The sequence below is a fragment of the Thamnophis sirtalis genome, unplaced genomic scaffold, assembly GCF_051295495.1.
Source record: "Thamnophis sirtalis isolate CommonGarterSnake01/CBP01778 unplaced genomic scaffold, rThaSir2_p1.2 scaffold_12, whole genome shotgun sequence".
NCBI lineage: Eukaryota > Metazoa > Chordata > Lepidosauria > Squamata > Natricidae > Thamnophis > Thamnophis sirtalis.
Genome location: NW_028261392.1, coordinates 56,299,543 through 56,305,833, shown reverse-complemented (window position 1 = coordinate 56,305,833; position 6,291 = coordinate 56,299,543).

The window sequence follows — 6,291 nt, the reverse complement described above, 5'->3', positions numbered from 1 at the left end:
AAGGGTGAAGCTGATGCGTAGCAGCTATTAATGAGCTATTAATTAATTAATGAGCTGTTAATGAGCAGAATAAGTCGAAACTTACCCGCTTGTTCCTAGACTTCGGCTTTTCCCATGTTTGGAAGAAATGTCCTTCTGGGTTCGGCTCCAAGTGGGGAAAAAAGACACTGGAGACATGGAGGCTGCTTGGAAAGATGGTTTTAATGGTGGACAGGACCACATGGCTTGAGTCCTGAACAGAAAATGTGATCACATGCTTCAATGTTGGTGGAGAAGCTGGTTTGGTTGAGTTCTCAGATGCCATGTGGCCAGTTGGGTAAAAGGCCAATATTATCATGCCTTAATCCCATTACTCTGGAGCTGAAGGGGAGAACTCTTTATTATGTAAAGTGGACTAGCTCAGGCTTTAATGGCTCTTTTTTTCATAGGAATTTTTTTTATTTTCCATTTTCATAGCATATAATCACATCTATACTATTACATAGTCAATATCATGTTGTATTAAGTAATTACATCAATTCATCTTACCATCAACTACCAAAGGAAAAAAAAAACCCAGTTATTGGCTCTTCTGCTCTCCATACACCATATTTATACCTTATCCGACACTTTCTTCCGCCTCTCTCCTCCCCCTTTCTACATCCTTTCTTTCCTCCATCATTTTCTACTCTACTTCCCCTTCCTTTCTCCTTCTCCTCTCTCCCCTTACCACTCCTCCTTATACACCTCACCTTCCCCCCTCACCCTCTCTCCTGTCCCTCTCTTCCTATCTTTCTTCTCTCCTCTGCTTCCCACTCTTCCTCTAATTCACTTGGTGTATTTCAGCTTCTGAGCAAACTCCCTTTTGTATTGATGGTATTTATAATTCCATTTCAATATACATAAAAAAAGAAAAAATAGCAGTATACATGTACAATCATAATACCTTAAAATCCAACACCCCTCCTCCAACTTAGTAAACTCCACTCCCTCCCCCCCAACCTTCCCCCCCCACTTCCCAGAACCAATACAAGGTGTAAATCTTGAACAAAAACAGTTCAAAATATACTTAAAGAAAAAGTAGAAAATTAATAACGTCTTTGAATTGAGCTTAGCTCCTCCTTGCTAGGCTAACTATAAACAATTTGTATCGTTTCTAATCCTAATCATAAACTATCTGAAATTTCCTAAACCCATATTTATTTTGAATATAGTCAATCCATTTTTCAATCTCGTTTATATCTCTCGTTTGAATAGTCCTTAAGATATGCAGATATTTTAGCCATCTCTGCAAAGTTTGTGACTTTCAATGTCCATTCTTGGATAGTAGGCAAATCTTCCTTCTTCCAGTATTGCTCCACCAACAATCTAGCTGCAGTTATCAAGCGCAAAATCAAGTTAATCTCTACTGCTGTACAGTCAGTAATTATACCTAACAAAAATAGCTGGGGGGGTAAACTTTATCCTTTTTTTGAGAACATTTTGCATAATCCACCATATTTTTATCCAGAATGCCTTAACCTTTTTGCAAGTCCACCATATATGAAAATATGTAGCGTCCATACAATCACATCTCCAGCATTTAGGCTGTAAATTCAAATACATAGAAGCCATTTTTGGGGGGATCTAGATGCCATCTGTAAAACATCTTATAAAAATTTTCTCTCAAGTTTTGGGCCTGTGTAAATTTTACATTTCATTAATGGCTCATTGACAAAGTGGGGATGGGCAGGAAGCTGCAGGCAGCTATTCTGTCTTTTAAAACATGTTTCTTCCTTTTCACATCCAGGGAAATATTCTGCCTTTTCAATATTTCCTAGCATATTTCATTTTTCTGGGAGAGGGCTGGGTGATAACTTCCTACACCCAGATCCATTGAGAGAGCTGATAAGATCTTGACAGTCAATTTAGAAGGCTTCAAATACAGACCCGAGTAGACGTATCTACTCAGAAATTAATACCTTTTAATTCAATGAAAATCACAGAATTGGATGATAGCTTTAAAAAGGGGGCGAAGGAATTCATGCATCGAGGCATGAAGTTAAAGATAGCCTCCCAGTTTGGAAGGACCATGTCTCCAAATACCACTTACAAGATGCGCCAATAAAAGTAAAAGGTAGAAGCTTTTCACAGACAGCTGTAAAGCTAATTGAAAGATGGTTAAACATTTTAGACTGCCCAGTTGCCAAATTCTCTCTGCAGTTTACAATAAAACACAATAAAAGATCACTCCTTTGACTTGTTAGCCTGGCTATTTTGGGACATAGGTCTCCCCCCCTTCCCTCCCGTATCAATAAGAAGCAGCCCTTCCTAGTTCACACTGTAGAACAAGGCGGTTCCACCACAAAACCGCGTTCGACTAAAGGGCGCTCGACGAAACCGCGTAGCTGACGTCATCACAGGGCGACAACAGCGCGGAGACAGAAGCACGCTGTAAACGCTAAACCTAAAATTAACCCCTAAACCTAAACCTAACCCCCCTAAACCTAATCCTAAACCTAACCCTTAACCTAACCCTAAACCTAACCCTAACCCTAACCCTAAACCTAATCCTAACCCTTAACCTAACCCTAAACCTAACCCTTATCCTAACCCTAAACCTAACCCTAACTCTTAACCTAACCCTAAACCTAACCCTAAACCTAACCCTAAACCTAACCCTTAACTTAACTTGAATCGGCTTGCTTTCAAAGCGCTATTTAAAGCGCCCTTCTTTCTCCGCGCTCGCTGTTGTCGCCCTGTTGATGACGTCAGCGACGCGGTTTAATCGGGCGCGCTTTAGTCGAGCGCGGTTTTGTCGTGCCACGGAACAAGGCATCTCTGTCCAATTTGAGGCAAGTCTTTGGCCTTGTGATATTAGTTGCTAGAGTCAAGACTGACTTGACTTACACAAAAATATACCTCAAAATGTTGATTTATGATGCCTGACTTTACCATTCTATTAACAAACTTGAGAAGCTCAATAAATCAATGTTGAATAATTCCACAAAGTCTAAGTATTTATAAAATGCACGGGCATTCGAGACTATTGATAATTTCAATAGGTGGCTTGAGAATGGCAATGGGAAAGCAGCAGTCATAACTACTTTCTGTTGTTCATGTGCTGCATTTATTTTGCAACGTTCGTGGGAGTTACTGAAGGCAAGGGTATGCTCATTGCCAGAGAAACTTTGTTCCACTGCTTCAAAATATGAAGGAAATAGGAACTATTTTTCCATTAAGATATCAGGGCAATATCATTTTAAAAGGAAAAGAAAAATCTTCCCTCGGTTCCAATTTAGTTAATGCTATAGGACATTTGGGAAGCATAGGGCCACTATCTCACCCATTCTGCCCCCCTCATCTTCCCTTGAATGCCAGGCAATTCTTTATTTTATCTCCCCCAGTCACAGCCTTGGTTCTCCTGAACTCTGCGGTTTCTCTTAGCGATTATCATTCAAGGGCAAGTTCTTCCTCCTATTCCAGTGGAGGAGAAAAGTCAGACACAGCTTTCTTAAAAGTGTCTCTTTAATCAACAGAAGAAGAACAACAACAAAAATGGAATTCAGGACAGAAGGAACAAACAGTTTTGTTTACAATTCAATGATTCGAGAGCAAAACCATTCAATAGAACTTTCCAGAGAATAAAAGAAAAAAACCTATACAATTACGATTAGGCATTTAAAAAAAAATACTGATTTTTTTGAATTGAGGATAAATGTCTATTATCTACCATTATCAGCCTAGATTAAGCATGATACCTGTACTTCCTAGAAATGAAGGGATTATACATAATTGTATATATAGTATATCCTTCCCTAGCTTCCACCCTGTAGAAAATAATTACCCTTGAGCTGCGGTTGGCACCACACCTCTTGTTCCTCCAAAAGACCTTTAAAATGTGGTTTTGTCAACTAGTTTGGGGATCCCATGATAAAACAGAGCCTACAGAAGGTGTGCGTGTGAAAGAGAGAGAGATGGGCAAATGGGATTAAGTAAATAATAAAATGTCATCAAATAAATAATATTTACATGATATTCTCATTTAAATCAATGGGGCTGGTTTCACAGGATTTGACTACAAAATTGTCTCAGTAAGACTGATGTTCTGCATATTCAAGACAGTAGCAATAGCAGTTAGATTTATATACCGCTTCATAGGGCTTTCAGGCCTCTCTAAGCAGTTTACAGAGTCAGCATATTGCCCCCACAGTCTGGGTCCTCATTTCACCTACCTTGGAAGGATGGAAGGCTGAGTCAACCTTGAGCCGGTGAGATTTGAACTGCCAAACTGCAGATAGCAGTCAGCTGAAGTGGCCTGCAGTACTGCAGTGCTGCATTTAACCACTGCGCCACCTCGGCTCTTTAGACAAAGATCAATATCCAAAGAACTGCATCCCTTGTCTCAGCTAAGGGGAGATTTGAGTTTCCTTATATAGGTAGGCCCCAAGACTTGCTATCTGCGTGACCTGACAAAAGCGCTAACGTCATAAGCACGCCGACAACACCGCGGCGCTAAAACCACGATGTCAAAAGCGCGCCGACAACAGCGCGCCGACAACAGCGCGCCGACAGAAGCGTGATTTAATTTAAGGTAAGATTTACATTTAGGTTTAGGGTTAGGTTTAGGGTTAGGTTTAGGGTTATGTTACAGCGCACTTCTGTCGGCGCGCTTTTGTCGGCGCGCTTTAGGGCTAATTAGTCGCTCATTCGTCGCGCGGTTTTGTCACCGCGCTTTAGACACCGCGGTTTAGTCAGGCGCACTTTTGTTGTGCGCGCATTTATGGTGGAACCGCTACCTGACCCTATCCCCTAAAACAAGGGCTCTATGGAGAAAGGAGACCTAACGGAGGGAAACTGCAACTGGTGGTATACCAGCTAATGGGAATCAGCTCTCCTCCACCCACCCTCCAGAGCTCCAGGCTCTCAAATCACAAAAGAGAAATGTTGTCGTGAATTTTTGGCAAGTGAACTGGACAAAAGTTATTTTGATAGCTCAATAAAGAGATTAGCAGGGGAAACCTGGGGCCAGATCCCTATGTCAAGTTGCCCATGATAAAACTTCCAAGGCCGTAATAACCTTGTCAAAATGTACAGTATAGTAAATGGCCTCATGAATCTAAATCTAATCATGCCATTTCAAAATAAGTAATATAGACTTGAGAAAAGTATGTATTTGACAAAAGCAGGAACCCGGGCATCCCATCAGATGTAACACATTGTGAAATTTTAGCTGTTTTAATTTCTAATCAATTTAACACTGGGATCTGCAGAAGATAAAGAGACATGTCATATTGTCCACAAGCATCACACAGGCTGATCCCTGACTTATCTAGTAACCTTGAAAAAGCTTTCGGTGATGCTGTAGTGACTTGTGTAAAGGAAAACACTGAAAACCAGTCCTCTATATCATCTTTATTTAAAAACCATTGTTCCTGAACAGTTCCTGAACTTTATGTGCATAAAGTTACTGAACTTTAACAAAATATTGAAAGAATGAATTCCCATTTCCCCTGGAAGTGTAACAGTTTGGCTTGTGTTTTGATGATAAATACAAATGATAAAATACAAGTATCTCTGAAATTTCACTGACTTGTCTAGAAATTACAATACTGTGCCCTAATATGTAATCCATGGCCATATTGTAAACTCAGTGACTACTATAATCTATTCATTAATTTGTTTCAGCAAGATAATAATTGTAAATGTAAGGGGGGGGGAATCAGCCGAGACTCTCTTGTAGTTGTAGAATTCACTGAGCTGTCCACAGCCTTTTCCACGGGGTGAGTAGCCTTCTCAGTTTGTAAATTGCATTTTTAAGAAGGCTTCTATAGCTTTTATAGGAATAGGTATGGGAGGCCTGGAATTTCTTTTAAAAAATAAAGAAAGACAATAAAATAAACACATCAAGTCTAATTTAGGCTTAATTTATTTACCTGGATTATTATTATTTTAAAAAAATACTATTTAAAACTATGCTACCATAATTTGGGAAAAGCCCAGATGTCATTAAAAAAAAAGGATGGTAGATGCTTCAGTTTATAGATTACTGACCTATGCTTCAAGATCTAGTTTGATACTTTATAGAATTTAGAATTTAGAATTTAGAATTCCAAAATTCTAAAATTCTAAATTCTAAATTCTAAAATTCTACTTTACAGAAAGTTTGCAAATGAATATTTTTTTAAAAAATAGGTAGAACGCTGCATTTACAAGCTACTGTAGGTACTTATACAAACTACTGCTTATTTTAAGGTTCTACAATTTGTATTTGCCCATTTTTATTTGTACTGCACTGCAAATATGACTTAAATACAGCTTTATAGATTAATT